General features: G+C 43.1%; 1 protein-coding gene across 12 annotated transcripts in view; it reads left to right on the forward strand.

The window, feature by feature from the left end:
- Positions 1–18482, forward strand: part of MANBA (mannosidase beta) — a 148767-nt gene that overhangs the window by 117433 nt on the left and 12852 nt on the right. For 7 of the 12 annotated variants that reach the window (XR_003001993.1, XR_003001991.1, XR_003001985.1 and 4 more), the window contains 6 exons: positions 11751–11882; positions 14058–15256; positions 16488–17013; positions 17225–17371; positions 17465–17644; positions 18362–18422. The gene's annotated coding sequence lies outside the window, so the exon portion shown is untranslated. Of the gene's footprint in view, positions 1–7278; positions 7380–11750; positions 13120–14057; positions 15257–16487; positions 17014–17224; positions 17372–17464; positions 17645–18361; positions 18423–18482 lie in introns of those variants that run through there. The other 5 variants (XR_003001986.1, XR_003001987.1, XR_003001988.1 and 2 more) reach the window with 5 other exon arrangements.

Consider the following 18482-nt stretch of genomic DNA (forward strand, 5'->3'; position numbering starts at 1 on the left):
TGCTATTTTATTTTACTTTATTTTAGTATAGTTGCTTTACACTGTTGTGTTAGTTTCTGCTACAGTGAAGTGAATCAGCTATATGTATACACATATCCTCTCGCTTTTGGACTTCCCTCCCACCCCACCCCCATCCCACCCATCTAGGTCACTACAGAGCACCGAACTGAGCTCCTGTGCTATACATCAGGTTCCCATGAACTATCTATTTTACACATGGCAGTGCACATATATCAATGCCAATCTCCCAATTCATCCCCCTCACCGTGTCCACATGTCCGTTCTCTACATCTGCATCTCTATTCCTGCCCTTCAAATGGGTTCATCTGTACCATTTTTCTAGATTCCACATATATGCATTAATACATGATATTTGTTTTTCTTACTGACTTGCTTCTCTCTGTATCACAGACTCTAGGTCCATCCATATCTATACAAATGACCCAATTTCATTAATTTTAATGGCTAATGTTCTGTTGTATATATGTACCACATCTTCTTTATGCAGTCCTCTATTGATGGACATTTAGGTTGCTTCCTGTCCTGGCTGTTGTAAATAGTGCTGCAATGAACATTGGGGTGCATGTGTCTTTTTGAATTATGGTCTTATCAGGGTATATGCCCAGTAGTGGGATTGCTGGGTCATATGGTAGTTCTATTTTTAGTTTTTCAAGGAAACTCCATACTGTTCTCCATAGTGGCTGTATCAATTTACATTCCCACCAACAGTGCAAGAGGGTTCCCTTTTCTCCACACCCTCTCTAGCATTTATTGTTTGCAGATTTTTTGATGATGGCCATTCAGACCAGTGTGAGGTGATTCCTCATTGTAGTTTTGATCTGCATTTTTCTAATAATTAGTGATATTGAGCATCTTTTCATGTGCTTCTTGGCCATCTGTATGTCTTCTTTGGAGAAATGTCTGTTTAGGTCTTCCACCCATTTGTTTGCTTGGGTTGTTTGTTTTTTTGATATTGAGCTGCATGAGTTGTTTTTATATTTTGGAGATTTATCCCATGTCAGTTGCTTTGTATGCAATTATTTTCTCCCATTCTGAGGATCGTCTTTTCATCTTGTTTATGGTTTTCTTTGCTGTGGAAAAGCTTTTAAATTTCATTAGATCCCATTTGTTTATTTTTGTTTTTATTTTCATTACTGTAGGAGGTGAGTCAAAAAAGATCTTGCTGTGATTTATGTCATAGAGTGTTCTGCCTATGTTTCCCTCTAAGAGATTTATAGTGTCCGGTCTTACTTTTAGGTCTTTAATACATTTTGAGTTTATTTTTGTGTATGGTGTTATGGAGTGTTCTAATTTCTTTCTTTTACATGTAGCTGTCCAGTTTTCCCAGCACCACTTTTTGAAGAGACTGTCTTTTCTCCATTATATATTCTTGCCTCCTTTGTCATAGATTAGTTGACCATAGGTACATGGGTTTACCTCTGGGCTTTCTCTCCTGTTCCACTTATCTGTTCTGTTTTAGTGTCAGTACCATACTGTCTTGATTACTGTAGCTTTGTAGTATAGTCTGGAGTCAGGGAGCCTGATTCCTCCAGCTGATTCAACCAGCTGGTGTTGAATTTTTCTTTTCCAGATTGCTTTGGCTATTGGGGGTCTTTTGTGTTTCCATACAAATTGTAAAATTTTTTGTTCTAGTTCTGTGAAAAATGCCATTGGTAATTTGATAGGGATTGAACTGAATCTGTAGATTGTTTTGGGTAGTATAGTCATTTTCACAATATTGATTCTTCCAATCCAAGAACATGGTATATCTCTCCATCTGTTTGTGCCATCTTTGATTTCTTTCATCAGTGTCTTATAGTTTTCTGAGTACAGGTGTTTTGTCTCCTTAGGTAGGTTTATTCCTAGGTATTTTATTCTTTTTGTTGCAATGGTGAATGGTATTGTTTCCTTAATTTCCCTTTCTGATCTTTCATTGTTAGTGTATAGGAATACAGGAGATTTCTGTGCATTAATTTTGTATCCTGCAACTTTACCACATTCATTGATTAACTCTAGTAGTTTTCTGGTGGCATCTTTAGGATTATCTGTATATAGTATCATGCCATCTGCAAACTGTGACAGTTTTACTTCTTCTTTTCCAGTTTGGATTCCTTTTATTTCTTTTTCCTCTCTGATTGCCATAGCTAGGACTTCCAAAACTATGTTGAATGAAAGTGGCGAGAGTGGACATCCTTGTCTTGTTCCTGATCTTAGAGGAAATGCTTTCAGTTCTTCACCATTGAGAATGATATTTGCTGTGAGTCTGTCGTATATGGCCTTTATTATGTTGAGGTATGTTCCCTCTATTCCCACTTTCTGGAGAGTTTTTATCATAAATGGGTGTTGAATTTTGTCACAAGCTTTTTCTGTATCTATTGAGATGTTCATATGGTTTTTATTCTTTAATTAATATGGTATTTCACATTGATTGATTTTCATATATTGAAGAATCCTTGCATTCCTGGGATAAACCCCACTTGATCATGGTGTATGATCCTTTTAATGTGTTGTTTGATTCTGTTTGCCAGTATTTTGTTGAGGATTTTTGCATCCATATCCATCAGTATTATTGGTCTGTAATTCTCTTTTTTTGTGACATCTTTGTCTGGTTTTGGTATCAGGGTGATGGTGGCCTCGTAGAATGAGCTTGGGAGTGTTCCTTCCTCTGCAGTTTTTTGGAAGAGTTTGAGAAGGATGTGTTAAGTCTTCTCTAAATGTTTGAAAGAATTTGCCTTTGAAGCCATCTGGTCCTGGACTGTTGTTTGTTGGAAGATTTTTTTAAAAAATAAATTTATTTATTTATTTTTGGCTGTATTGGGTCTTTGTTGCTGAGCGTGGGCTTTCTCTAGTTGCTGTGAGTGGGGGCTACTCTTTGTTGTGGTGCATGGTCTTCTCATTGCAGTGGCTTCCCTTGTTTTGGAGTATGGGCTCTAGGCGTGCGGGCTTCAGTAGTTGTGGCACGCGGGCTCAGTAGTTGTGGCTCGCGGGGTCTAGAGTGCCAGCTCAGTAGTTGTGGCACACGGGCTTAGTTGCTCTGCGGCATTTCCGGACCAGGGCTCGAACCCATGTCCCCTGCATTGGCAGGCAGATTCTTAACCACTGCACCACCACGAAAGTCCCTGTTGGAAGATTTTTAATTGCAGTTTCAATTTCATTACTTGTGATTGGTCTGTTTATATTTTCTATTTCTTCCCAGTTCAGTTCTTGGAAGGTTGTACACTTCTAGGAATTTGTGCCTTTCTTCCAGGTTGTCCATTTTATTGCCATATGGTTGCTTGTAGTAGTCTCTTATAGTCCTTTGTATTTCTGCAGTGTCAGTTGTAATTTCTCCTTTTTTATTTCTAATTTTATTGATTTGGGTCCTTTCCCGTTTTTTTCTTGATGAGTCTTGTTTATCTTCTCAAAGAACTAGCTTTTAGTTTCATTGATTTTTACTGTTGTTTTCTTCATTTCTATTTCACTTATTTCTGCTCTGATTTTTATGATTTCTTTCCTTCTAACTTTGGGTTTTGTTCGTTGTTCTTTCTTTAGTTGCTTTAGGTATTAGGGTAGGTTGTATTTGAGATTTTTCTTCTTTCTTGAGGTAGGGATTAAATTGCTGTAAACTTTCTTCTTAGGACTGCTTTGCTGCATCTCATACGTTTTGGGTCATCGTGTTTTCATTGTCATTTGTCCTCCCCACCCCCCAAGGCCTCTTCTGGCCATGGGGGTCCTGGGCCTGAGCCCCACCCCAAGACCTATGCCGGCCACATGGGTCCTGGGCCTGAGCCCCACCTCCGCAGAAGTCTCTTCTGGCCGTGTGGGTCCAAGGCAGGCTGAGCACCAGCCTCCTCCAAGGCCTCCTCTGGCTATGTTGACCCCTGTGGCTATGCCTGTGGAGGCCTGTGCCCCAGCTGGTCTGCACGGGCATGTGTGTTATGGGACAGCTGGTGAGAGGAACACATGCAGAGATGGGGCTGACGCAGCGGGTCCAGAGACCTACCTAGAGGTCTTGGAGGCCTACTGGGGAGGTGGGGGTAGGCTGTAGCTCCCTGTGGGGGCAAGAACACTGATAGAGGAGGCACCAGGGAATTTTTAATTTATTTTATGTTTTAATTTTCTTTATTTTATTTTTGTTTTGCTGTTATGGTTCTGTTTTTGTTTCATTTTTATTGTTGTTTTTTCTAATATATTTTTTATTTTTCTAATTTTATTTTAGTTTTCGTTCTTTGTTATTGTTATGCTCTTTTCTGTTAGTTGCTTTTATGGTGTTTTGTTTTGTTTTGTTTTGTTTTTGTTTTTGTTTTTGTTTTGTTTTGCACAAGGCGTGGCTTGCAGGTCTTGGTTCCCAGTCCAGGGGTCGGGCCTGAGCTGCTGTGTTAGGAGCACTGAGTCCAAGCTGCTGGATTAACAGAGAACTTCAGGTCCCAGGGAATATTAATCAGTGTGAGGTCTCCCAGAGGTCCTCATCTTGGCACCAAGACCTGGCTCCCCCCAGCTGCCTGCAAACTCCAGTGCTGGACGCCTCATGCTAAACAACAAGCAAGTCAGGAATACAGCCCTACTGATCAAAAAAAATGAGATGACAAAAAGCATGCTACAGATGAAGGAGCAAGGTTAAAACCTGTAAGACCAAATAAATGACGAGGAAATGGGCAACCTACCTGAAGAAGAATTCAGAGTAATGATAATAACGGTGATCCAAAATACTGGAAATAGAATGGAGGCATGGATCGAGAAGATACAAGAAACATTTAACAAGGACCTAGAATAACTAAAGAACAAACCAACAGTGATGAACAACACAATAACTGAAATGAAAAATACACCAGAAGGAATCAATAACAGAATAACTGAGACAGAGCAATGATTAAGTGAGCTGGAAGATGGCATGGTGGAAGTAGCTGCCATGGAGCAGAATAAAGAAAAAAGAATGAAAAGAAATGAAGACAGTCTCAGAGACCTTTGGGACAACAATTCAATGCACCAACATTCAAATTTTAGGGGTCCCAGGAGAAGAAGAGAAAGAGGAAGGGTCTGAGAATATATTTGAAGAGATCATAGTTGAAAACTTCCCTAACGTGGGAAAGGAAATAGCCACCCAAGTCCAGGAAGCGCAGAGAGTTCCACACAGGATAAACCTAAGGAGAAACATGCCAAGACACATATTATTCAAAGCAACAAAAATTAAATTGAAAGAAAAAATATTAAAAACAACAAGGGAAAAGCAAAAAATAACATACACAGGAATCCCCATAAGGTTATCACCTGATTATTCAGCAGAAACTCTGCAGGCCACAAGGGACTAGCAGGACATATTTAAAGTGATGAAAGGGAAAAACCTACAACCAAGGTTATTCTACCCAGCAAGGATCTCATTCAGATTTGACGGAGAAATCAAAAGCTTTATAGACAAGCAAAAGCTAAGAGAATTCAGCACCACCAAATCAGTTCTGCAGTAAATGCTAAAGGAACTTCTCTAGGTGGGAAACACAAGAGAAGAAAAAGACCTACAAAAACAAACCCAAAACAATAAAGAAAATGGTAGTAAGAACGTACATATGGATAATTACCTTAAGTGTAAATGGATTAAGTGCTCCAACCAAAAGACACAGACTGGCTGGATGGATACAAAAACAAGACCCATATATATACTGTCTACAAGAGACCCACTTCAGACCGAGAGGCATATACAGACTGAGAGTGAGGGCATGGAAAAAGATGTTCCATGCAAATGGAAATCAAAAGAGAACTGGAGTAGCAATACTCATATAAGATAAAATAGACTCTAAAATAAAGTCTGTTACAAGCTGCAAAGAAGGACACTACATAACGATCAAGGGATCAAACCAAAAAGAAGATATAACAATTATAAATATTTATGCACCCAACATAGGAGCACCTCAATATATAAGGCAAATACTAACAGCCATAAAAGGGGAAATTGACAGTAACACAGTAATAGTGGGGGACTTTAACACCCCACTTACACCAATGGACAGATCATCCAGACAGAAAATAAATAAGGAAACACATGCTTTAAATGACACAATAGACCAGATAGACTTAATTGATATTTATAGAACATTTCACCCAAAAGCAGCAGAATACACTTTCTTCTCAAGTGCACATGGAACATTCTCTAGGATAGATCACATCTTGGGTCACAAATCAAGCCTCAGTAAATTTAAGAAAATTGAAATCGTATCAAGCTTGTTTTCCGACCACAACGCTATGAGATTAGAAATTAATTACAGGGGAAAAAACTGTAAAAAACAAACACATGGAGGCTAAACAATACGCTACTAAATAACCAAGAGATCACTGAAGAAATGTAAGAGGAAATTGCTGTGTTCTTATAGTTTTTGCATTTCTGAGAAATTCTTTCTCTCCCCTATTGTAAATGATAATCTTGCTGGGTAGAGTATCCTAGGTTGCAGGGTTTTCCCTTTCAGGATTTTGCATATATCATGCCACTCCCTTCTAACCTGCAAATTTTCTGCAGGGAAATTGGCTACAGCCTTATGGGGGTTCCCTTGTAACTGACTCTGTTTTTCTCTTGCTGCCTTTAGAATCCTCTCTTCACCTTTAACTTTTGCCATTTGAATCATGGTACGTCTTGGTGTTGTCCATTTGGGTTCATCTTGTTTGGGACCCTCTGTGCTTCCTGTACCTGGATGTCTGTTTCCTTCTTTAGGTTTGGGAAGTTTTCAGCCATAATTTATTCAAATACATTTTTTTTTTGACATTTGGGGAAAATTTTATTGCTCTTGATGGAACATGGCACCAGTTCAACGAATAAGAGATGGTTAGGATTCGTCACCTTTAATCGACAATATGCATTTATACGAAAAGTGCTTAAAGCCATAGTTCTGGAAAAAGTTGCGGATGAGAAATTTTTGTGTTGTATATTTTAAATACGTTAACTACTTCATTAAACAGATGAGCAATCTATTCCTATTTAAGTGATATCAGATTTGCTGTCAGTCTGATTATCAAATCCACAAATACAAAGTCAATTAAGGGACAAAAACATTATTCAAACTTATAAAACAAGTTAGAACATTATAAAGTAATTTTTATGCCAGAAATATTTGTTAATTATTGCTTAAATGTACAGTTGATTGCACTCGTGAAATTTTCCAAATCATAAGTGAGAAGATTTCTTCTGAATGCTAACATTTATCCCAAGGAAGAGAGAAATATTTAAGGGATGTGTAGGCATTGCTTAACCACTGTGGAAAATAGCCCAGTTTCCCCCAAACAATTTTAATAACGAACATCACTGTGGTGACTCAGGAACTGGAAACAAGACTACAGGATCACACTCAAGCTCTGTGAAGTCAGCCAGAGGATTTCTTCATGATAACTGCAGCCGGCACTTTCTCAGTCTTTAGAAGGTAGGATTTTATGTAAACTTCTTGTTCTAAAAGAAAAGGTCTGAATGGATAAATCGCTATGTAGAAGTACAAGGTTTTTTAATGCAGTCTTCTGTAAGAAGTAATTAAAATGTAAAAGCCAAACAATCTAACATCGAACGTGATTTCCTTCGAGATACACTTTATCCATCAGTCTCTCTCTCTGTCCTCCGACCATCTGAAACGTCAGTCACTGCACTGCTAATCCTCATAGTGAAACGGGTGCTGTCTTACTTAAACTAGCTCGACTTTCTGTAACAACAGTCTCAGGAGTGGCGTTTTTAAACATAATTTTACCCAGCATGTGCATCCGTCATATTTGAGGGCAGGCACAAGACTTCTCATAAAGTTGGTGAAGCTGTGGAATACCACCTGGGGCTGGAAACATGACCTGTATCCTCGAGGGGAGAGAAAAGCCAAACACTTGTAAATGAAGGGGATTTGGGATACTTAGGGTTGACGTAGAAAAGAAAACAGAATTTTATATTTTCATCATTTTTGTGAAGATAATGTCTCCATGATCACATTATCAACGTCATTCTTTATATATGTGTGTGTACATATACATATGTACGTATACATATATATATATAATTATTATTGTTTGGGGTGATGCAGGAAGCTACAAATGAGAAAAGGACGCTGCGGTTTTAATAAGGGGAACAAAAAGTTCTGTTCACCAGTATAGATTCACATTACAGTACACCAGTATCGATAGCATTTTCTTGTCTATTTTTGGTACAGAAGATGGTACCTCTCTACATAACCTTGTAAGGCTTCAGTAACTAAAGCATAAAACAAAGAAAATACATTTTTGATGCCCTTCTCTCTCTCCTCCCTCTGCAACCCCTATTGTGCATAGGTTGGCACACTTTATATTATCCCGTAGATCTTGTACGTAGCTTTCATTTTTAAAAAAATTTGCCTGCCTGCTACTGCTGTTACGATTGTGTGATTTCCATTATTCCATCTTCCAGGTGACTTATTTGTTCTTCTCTGTCATTTAGTCTGCTATTCATTGCTTGTAGATTGGTTTATATCTCAGCAGTTGAATCATCTATTTTTTCTTTAATTTTTTATTTTTAACATCTTTACTGGAGTATAATTGCTTTACAATGGTATGCTAGTTTCTGCTTTATAACAAAGTGAATCAGTTATACATAAGTTCCCATATCTCTTCCCGAATCATCTATTTTTGACTGGTTCATCTTTGTAGTTTCTAATTCTTCGTTACAGTGATCTGCGTTTCTATCGATAATCTTTCTGAATCCCTTTAGCATTTTTTTTAGCTCCTTTTTGAACTCAGGATCTAGTGGACTGGTGAAGTCTGTTTCATTATTTGTTCTTTCAGGGGATTTCTCTTGTTCTTTTAATTGGGAGTAGCTCCTCTGCCTTTTCATTTTACTTAACTGTTTCTCCTAAATTCACAGAGACAGAGAAAGTTATCTACTGTGGCCTTAAAGGGGTGTTTTTTTCTTTTAACTTTACTTATTTATTAGCTTTTGGCTGCGTTGGGTCTTCATTGCTGTGTACAGGCTTTCTCTAGTTGCGGCGAGCGGGGGCTACTCTCCGTTGCGGTGCGCAGGCTTCTCACCGCAGTGGCTTCTCTTGTTGTGGAGCACGGGCTCTAGGTGTGCGGGCTTCTGTAGTTGTGGCACATGGGCTCGGTAGTTGTGGCTTGTGGGCTCTAGAGCACAGGCTCAGTAGCTGTGGCGCACGGGCTTAGTTGCTCCGTGGCGTGTGGGATCTTCCCGGACCAGGGCTTGAACCTGTGTCCCCTGCATTGGCAGGCGGATTCTTAACTATTGGGCCACCAGAGGAAGTCTCTAAAGGGGTGTTTTTATGTGGGAGTGTCCTGTGTATTCTCTGTGTTCAGTGTTTTTGGTGCAAGGACTGGCTTTGGTATGGATGCCAGCCACGCCTTTCCTAAGAGTGTGCTGGCTGTTTTCCCCTAGACTAAGGGGGAGTGGTTGGTGTTGTAATGTCTAGAGCCTGTGCTGGATGTGAGGTGGGGCTTCCTCTTTCCCCTGTGGCTGTCACCACCCTGTCAGTGGCAGGGTCTGCTGCCCAGTTGTTGGAGTAGAAGCCCTGAGGGTTGGGTTTGATCAGGTTCCCTTGCCCTTGAGTGTGTGCCCTGCCCCAAAGGTGATGCATGTGCCACCTGTGTAGGCATCCACGGTTCTGCTTAGAAGCAACCCAGGGCCACATCTCTTTCTCTGTTGTGTTTGTCCCAGATCTAGGGCTAGGCTGTGGTGTGGAGTGGGCTGGGACTTGGGGTCGGGGCGTTGTGTCTGCAGGAACTGAGGTGGCTTATCCCTGGATCTGTGTGCCCCAGGTCTGGTGCTAAGCCACGGTGTGAAGCGGGGGGAGCCAGGGCGCTCTCTCTGGGAAACAGCCGCTGCCTGCGCCTGCACGCTTCCTGGGCCTGTCTGCCCAAGATTCAGAGCTTAGATGCTGCTCGTCCTCGTGGTGCTGCCCGGTGCGCGTGCTGACGATGTCTGCCATGGCTGGACCGCCAGCCCAGAGCACGTGCTGACAGTGGTCTCGGTGGCTCTACCTAGGTCACTCCCCAGGCGCCCCAGTCTGTCTCTGTGTAGCTAGACTGAATCTTTGCCCAGATCTCACAGCAGGCGTGAGAGTGGACAGGAGTGGGCAGGACCTGGTTGTTTGACCCTTCATACTGGGAAGTGTGCTGAGGTGGCAGCCGCCAGGTCAAGGCTTTTTCTGCCCTGACTGTTAGCATGCCTGCAAGCGTGCACACTCCTTGCGAGTGAAGTCGAGGCTTCTCCAGCCCTTCTGTCTGTCCCAGCAGATTTCCCGATGGGCAAGGGGTCTTGTCTCCTCCTTGCAGGACCCCAGGACTGGGACGCCCAGATTGTGAGTCAACCGGTTCACTCCTCTGGGCGAGGGTCCACCCATGCGGACCTTGTTTCCTTACAGATCTCTCCCAGGAGCACAGGTCCCGGCCTGATGCTTTTTTCCCCGCCCTACCCAGTTACATGGAGATCTTTCTAGCAGCTTTGGGTGTATAGGATTTCTTCTGCCAGTTCCCAGTTAGTGTTCTGTGAGAATTGTTCCACAAGTGGGTGTTTTTTTGCTCTGTCTGTGTGGGGATTGGGGGGTGGGGAAGCTCTATGTCCTCCATCTTAATTCCCCTCCTCAAGGCAAATGTCTTTTAAGAATTTTTTTTTTTTTCGGTACGTGGGCCTCTCACTGTTGTGGCGTCTCCCGCTGCGGAGCACAGGCTCCAGACGCGCAGGCTCAGCGGCCATGGCCCATGGGCCCAGCCGCTCCGCAGCATGTGGGATCTTCCCGGACCAGGGCACGAACCCGTATCCGCTGCATCGGCAGGCGGACTCTCAACCACTGCGCCACCAGGGAAGCCCTAAGAATTTTTTTAAAAGTGTGTGTGTAGGGGGGAGATGTCAGAAACTAATGAATTTGTAAAGGAAGAATAAATTAATGAATGGACATAAATGCTGACAACAATTTATAAAAGGAGAGAAATGTGTTGTATATACATTATTTCTGTAAGAGAATAGTTACATCCAAAACGTTCTTTCACAGTTTGTATGTGGCACTGAGGTTAATAATTTCTACCATTTTAGTAGATTTATTTTGCCACGTTTGCTGGCATAGAATTGGATGTAGTCACTCTTGGCTTTGGATTTCTGAGAAGGCTTTTCTGTTAGTGGTTATGCAAACATTAATAGAATGGGAAGACCAGTATCCGGTCCTTCTGCCGTGTGGCTGCAAAGCGCATTCCAGAGAGTGAGATGGAAAGAGGTCAGCTCGCAGGATTACATCTTCCCAGTTTAGAATCAATAAAACAGCAAAAATGGTAATATTCTCAATCACATTCACTAAAACTCTTCTCCTTTTTCCTCTTACTTGACTTTGGAAAATAAACAGGAAGATTTTGTTCGCTATTGGAATGAAAGTGAACCGGAGTACAGGAGAGATAGATGTATTTCCCAAGCATTCCTAAAGTGACACAGATTTGAGACAGAAGAATATTCTCTGGGGAGCAACGTAGGATAAGGCCATCTTGTTCAACACTTTAGGAAAGTTTTTTTGAAAGTTTATGATAAAAAAAAATAAATGAAAGAAATGTCAGTTGAGAAAGGAGTCTTAAAAGGCTGTCACTGTAATTAATACACGAGGGAGGAAAAGCACAAGACCAGCTGGTCAGCTAGGCTGGGCTCTGAGCTTGTGATCAGTAAGCTGAAGGGGACTAACCTGCCATGACATCCCTGAGCCCTCAAATAGGGGCCAAACAGTGAACAGGCTTTGCAGAAATACGGGCATCACGTCACTGTGTCATGTTTTATAACTGTCTCTCATTTTCTTTAGACAGAGGTTACTGAATCCTGCCATGAAAAGAGAGTATGCACCAGTGATGCAGCTGAACTCCTTAGGTCAGGTCTCAGCCTTTGCACGGGATTTATTGAGCACCAGCTTGTGCCGCGTTGTGCTATGTATGCAGTGAGTACAAAGGATGACAGCAACACCAGAATGGCCTAGAAATCTGGGGAAATGGGGTGTTGGGATCATGGAAATTTCTGGTTGACAACTGGTACTCATTCCTGTCTCATAATGTATGTGGGAACAACCCTTTGTTCTTATTCTGTAATGTTACTTATTACAGCTTTTGTAAGATTTACTGGATCCTGGGAGACAATTCACATGTTTCCTGTAGTTGGAACAGACATTATTGGCAGGCCATCCTACAGCTATTTCCTCCTGTTCTCTGCTAATAGAAGTGGCTATACGTGCAGCCCCAGGGACTGAATCATAGTTGGTTATACTAATCCTATTCTCCTTTGCCAGTGATTGGTCTAGGGTTAGGCATGTGACTCAATTCTGGCAAATGAAACATGAGGTGATACTTAATGGGGGGTTTTGAGGGAAGGTTTTCCTGCCTAATAAGAGAGAGACTTGAGGAGGAACCCTATGCTGTTGCCAAAGTTAGGAGGCTGTTGTGTGAGGCCTGATACTTGGAGCTGCTGCAGCCTTTTTGTGACCTTGAAGAAACAGTGTTGAATAGGGAGATGTCAGGGATGTTGAACTACTGAACTAGCCTTGTAATCATCTCACTCTGGTCTTATAAAAAAATAAGGCCTATTTGTTTAATCCAGTTGTAGTCAGGTATTCTGAGTTTATAACCAAAAGCATCCTACAACAGTTAAAGTTATGGGCTTTGAAATCACATATGTTTTGAAATACATATGTTTGAGTTCCAGATCTACTATTAGTAGGCTGTTTGACATTGCATATAAGTTACTGGGTCTTTCTGTACACGTGGGATAATAATAATCACACCTCATATGTTAACTGTGAGGACTAAATGGGTTGATGCATAGATATTGATAGCATACAATACTTACTCAATAAATGTTATTATCATTATCATTACCTCTGTGTTACGTCATCGAGGAAAGCCTAGGGAGGTGGGCAGAACTGGCACTTGCTCAGGGCATTGGATGAGGGTTGGAAACAGCACCATCCAGGGGAGCCCATAGGAGTGAGGGGGCAGCAGTGGCTCCTGGAAGGGGAGAGGTAAGGACCTTGATTCTGTCTCAGAGCTGTCAGCTCATCACTCTGCCTGGTCATTTTTTTTTTTAATGTATTTATTTTTGGCTGCATTGGGTCTTCATTGCTGCACGCGGGCTTTCTCTAGTTGCGGCGAGCAGGGGCTACTCTTCAATACTGAACACGTGCTTCTCATTGTGGTGGCTTCTCTTGTTGTGGAGCACGGGCTCTAGGCATGTGGGCTTCAGTAGTTGTGGCACGCGGGCTCAGTAGTGGGGCTTGCAGACTCTAGAGCACAGGCTCAGTAGTTGTGGCGCACGGGCTTAGTTGCTCCGCGGCATGTGGGATCTTCCCGGACCAGGGATTGAACGTGCGTCCCCTGCACTGGCAGGCGGATTCTTAACCACTGCGCCACCAGGGAAGTCCCCTGCCTGGTCATTTTGAAAGTACGATTGGTTCAGGTCATACACAAGTCATATTTGGCCAGCAGATGATTTTGTAGGCCCACGCAGTGTTTTTAAAAGTTGTATTACTTATTAACATTTTTAAAAGGCAAGATTCCATGTAAAATCTAGATCTATCTCCGATCGTCTTACAATGATTTTTTTTTTTTTTTTTTTTTTTTTTTGAGGCGGACTCAACCACTGCATCACCAGGGAAGCCTCCACAATGATATTTTTAAAAGAAAGTCTCTATTTGTTTAAGCCACTCATAGTCAGGTGTTTTGATTTTGTAATCAACAGTATTCTTGTGGGTAAAGGCAGGGCTTGCAGGGAGACATAGCCAGACCTTGGAGAGGGCAGTACAGGCTCTTGGTCTGATAATAAACCTCCAGTATGCAAGTTTGGCTCTAACACGTACTGAACTTGGACAAATCACTTAACTTCTAAGCCTCAGTTTCCTTATCTTTAAGATGAGGTTAATAGGAATTACCATCTCATAGAATTGTGAGGACTACGTAAGATAAAGGACTTACAATGCCTAGGATGGGTAAGTGAGTTGTAAATGCTGGCTATGATGATTATTCCTCAAAGAATACAGTTGGCTGGGGCCGGGATGATCAGGCCTAGGGGTCTGACATTTTCCTTGCCAAAAGAAACAGAATGATTTAAGTTTTCTCTACCAAAGGAAAATAATCGTCAGTCTTCTGTGACCTGAGTTGGAGGAGAAATTTTCAGGCAGTCAGCCGAAGAATTTCTAAATTTCTTTCTTTTGGTGAGCCTCCTTCCAATTTTACTGACGCAAAAATTTGAGTAACAAGAGGTATGCCAGCTGTTTGGTGATGGTGCAAAGTTCTGCTTCTTCCAGCAGAGGCCTCTTGTGCACAGGAAATGAGGCTGGTGGTGGCTGGAGGGGACCCTGGGCCAGGGCACTGGTTTCCCATAAGCTCCCCCAGAGTAAAGCGGGGAGGGGAGTCTAAGGAAGAGCTTGTGGGGACCGCCCCCCACCCCCCACCCCCGTCCCCTGTCCAGGCTTCAGAGAGCTGGATGCCAGTGTCCTGGAATTCTGGAGTCTTTCTTGAAAGAAAGAGACGGGGAGAGAGAAGGAGAGAAGGAAAGAGGGATGGATAGAGGGAGAAAGCGGGGAGGAGGGGGAGAGGGAGGAAGGAAGGCAGCAGCTTTGTTTAAGCTCCCCGGTTCAGAGGCAGGGCACCCGTGAGGCTGATGATCCCAAGGGTCAGACCTGCAGAGAGACTCTGCTGTCTGCCTTTCAGTTTATTTCATTTCCCTTCATTGTTGCTACCTGGGCAAAAGGGCATCTAAATGATTTTTAATCCCAATTTAACTGCTACGGAGCTATGAAAACTTGGCACAAAGCCTCCAGCATAGCTGATTGATGGGGGAGAAGTCAGATGATCTCTTAAAAGCCACAGTGACGCAGAGCGAGAAGGACTGAAACCATGAGTTACTGAAACCGTGAGTTACGGCATGGTTTGCAGAAAGGCCCAAACTTCTGGTGATGGAGGGAGCAATGGAGGGTCTTTCCTGGTCCAGCATGGCCTCTTCTGTCTAAGGTGGTGACCCTGTGGGTGACTCGCTGGCCACACATTCTTTCTTGAAGCTTTAAACCTGGAGTCTCTTTGCCTTTCAGAACTAAAACGAACGGTCCCTGGTGCATTTGCTGTGTGCATATGTTGATCATCATTCAAGACGTGCTTTTGGTGAGGGAGGAAAGCAGTCGGGGCCAAACGGTGACTCTGACCTTCCCAGATCAACACTGGGAAGGAGAAGACGGCTAAGGGCTGCTTTGGCATCAGGCTGACTTGCCCAGTCGTCCATGAGCACATAAATACTTCCGGGGCATGTATGTCCCCGTCTGTGGGAGAGGTAAAGTCACCCCTGGTGCTGGGGCCCAGGCAGTGATGGAAGGGGTGCAGGGGGTGATATTTAGGAAGGAGACGGGAATGTTTCTTTTGGGCGGCCCTGCTCCGGTGGTGGTACCTGCCTGTGGAGCTGCGGTGGGTCCTCACAGGGATGTGATTGCTGATCCTTCGGCCTCTCTGGGCCAGGCTGTGAGACAGGACTCTGCATTAACGCGGTGCCCCTTGGGGAGCATTTTGGATGCCCTGGCTTGAATTGTGGTGGGATGGAAGGGACACAAGGAAATGGGCAGGACCAGGCAGGGTGTTGAGAGGAAGCTTCTGAGGGCTCCAAAGCCAAAGAAGGAGAGTGAGGCTGAAGGAGGATGGGTAGGGAGAGAAAACTAGCATGACTCTGGCGGCCCCTCTGGGGTTCATTTGCAGAGACTAGCGTGAGTGCCTCACGTGCTGAAGCCACCGAGTCCTTTGTTGATGGGATGCCAGTTTCCCACTGGTGTACCAGCCTTCAGTGCCAGCACCTGGGCAGCTTCGCCTACCCCCCCTTGGGCACGTCTGTGCCACCTTGCCTTTCAGAGCAGTCGTGCAGTCCGTGATTGGCTGTGGAGAGAGGCCCAGGAGCACAGTGGGAGCACTGATGGCTGAGTCCAGCCCCTTACACTAGGCTGGGGACCTCCAGGCACCTCAGCATCTTTTTCTGTCTGTGGAAAATGGCAGGAATTACTCCCCCTGCCTGCTTTTTACCTCTCAGATTGTTATGAGAATAAATATTTGAAAATATCTTGTAAAAGACAGCGTTCATGTTTACAAGTTCTGTTTTTATATTTTTTCAAAATTATGAAAGGAAGTTTATTTCAAAAGCAAAAGAGAACATTTACATTTGAACAAAGTGACAAACTGGTTGTCCTGCAAAAGAAAAAAAATCATGGCATGAAGTTCCTCATTTAAAATTTTTTTTTTTTTTTTTTTTTTTTTGGGGACGTGTCCCCTGCATCGGCAGGCTCAACCACTACGCCACCAGGGAAGCCCTTCATTTAAAATTTTTGAAGCAAAAATAACTTCAGTTGTGCATTCTTGCCTTAGGAAAGGGAAGGAAAACTGTAAAACAGGTTTGGAAAGAAAAAATCTCTCTCTGGCCAGAGAATAGACCTAGCAACATGGTTATCTGATATCCGGCATCAACTCGTCACCCTCCCTGAGCTGATGCCATCGTATTCAAGGTTTCATCTCACCATCTTTAGCACCAGCTCTGCTTCCTGAGTCCCAAGAAGGAAGCCTGGGAGATGGGATTGCTAGAATTCAGTTTCATCTGCTAGTCTTCTGCCAGTTCTCTGCAGACTGAAAGAAAGATGAACTTGCTTGTCCCTCTCCTTTGGGTGGGATCCCAAGCACCACGGCCACTTGAAGACCTTCAGCTTTAGCATCAACATGCCCAGGGGCTCTTGCACGGCACTTAAGGGACTACAGACCATGGAAGCTGGAGAGCGGGAGTCCTCCTGAGTCAGAGCAGGGATAACAAGACTTTGCTGTGGTAACTGTCCCTCCCCTCATCCTACCTGATCTAATACCCTTGGTCATCTCTGAGGATTTCCGTAAGAGAACCTGTGACATTGTCCTTCCAATGCATCTTTCCTTCTTAATCCAGGGAAATGATTTTGCCCTTGATGATGGCCATTTACCATGATTGCAGGTGACTTTCAGAGTGAGTGGATGTTTGCACACAAGTTGGAACTTGAAGGAACTTCAGGTTCAATCTCCATCCTTTAGGTAAGGAATTTTGATTTGTGCCAGAAACCGCAACCTGTTTGCCAAAAGCAACCTCCCTCCTGATACTGGGAACAAAAGTAGATCACCCACGTAGGTAGCCTCCCAGCTCTTGCTGTGGCCATGGGACTAAAGTTTTTTTCCAGTGCAGTGTGAGGGAGGAAGGGGCCCATTCTAAACCCCCACACGTACTTCTCCGTGCTCTCCCTTCCAGCTGACTGGACCATCACCCCCAGCAAGACCTTAGGAGCCAAGGGTTGGAGGGAGAGTCACTGTCAGCCTGGATCCCTTCATGACTATGTGGAAGAGAGACGCCCTACTCACCCCTGTCCCCTACTGCAAGTGTGGTTTATTGAAACACGTGAGTGGAGACAGGAGATCCTGTGGGTTAAAAGCTTTATGTGTGCCTCAGTCCCCTCATCTGTAAAATTGCAACAAAGTTCTTACTTCACAGAGTTTTTGAACAAGTGATATGGGATAATGAGTCACCACTCACTGTAGAGCCTGGCAGGTGACAGATGCTCGAGAAATCTAGACCGAATACGTATCTTCGTTCCTTGAGGGTTGTTGTGATATCTTAATGAAATAATCATTTTGGAGAGAGATATCAACATGGAAAAGCTAATTGCTGGAGGTGAGAAAATGCTGTCTCAGCCCCTTCCTCCCTCTTATTCTAAGAAACTTTTAACAATTTGTGGACCTAGTCACTTGTCCAGGGTAATGGAAGCAGGCTATTACAGACACAGTGGAATCTATAATCACGGAGAATGCTATCCATTTAATTTCATGCCCCTCCTCAGCACCTCCCTCAACCCCAAACCCAAGCGACAAATCTAGAAAACCCATGGGCAGGAACTTGTAGTCTGTGGGATTGGTGGTGAAACAAAGCAGCAGCTATACTGAGGGTTATAGGGAGGAGATGTTTTCACGTCGTAGGTGTTTAAAAAAAGATGGCAATTTGGATGATTTATTTAGATGATCTTTAAGATATTGTCTAGCCCTAAGTTCTGTGATCCTTAAGAAAATAAAAGAATTTTAGTTCCTTCTTCTCTGGACTTCTGTGCCTCCCTAAGTCCATTACCTGCGGAAGCACAATCAGAAAGAAAGTTCCCCCAAAAACACAAAATAAGGAGGAGAAAGAGATGCAACTAGAGACCTCCAGTCTACGAATAATTTATAGTTAAGCCTCTTAGCCTGTTATTACAGGGAAAATCAAGTCATGTGAACATTTAAGCAACATATCTTTTTAGTGATACTCTGGGTTCACTTTGCATTTTGCCTGGGGTACATTATGACTCCATCATCCTTATACAGATTTGTATGGATTTTTTTCTTTCTCTCTTACATACAGGACTTCAGGTATGGCTAAAGAATAACCTGTGGAATCAGACACACCTGGATTTGAATCTGGGGTGAGTTAGTTAATATTCAGATTATCTGTTTCCTCATTGTAAAATTGGGGTTAAATATGT

Source organism: Neophocaena asiaeorientalis, unplaced genomic scaffold (assembly GCF_003031525.2).
Source record: "Neophocaena asiaeorientalis asiaeorientalis breed wild unplaced genomic scaffold, Neophocaena_asiaeorientalis_V1.1 scaffold7, whole genome shotgun sequence".
NCBI classification, from domain to species: Eukaryota; Metazoa; Chordata; class Mammalia; order Artiodactyla; family Phocoenidae; genus Neophocaena; species Neophocaena asiaeorientalis.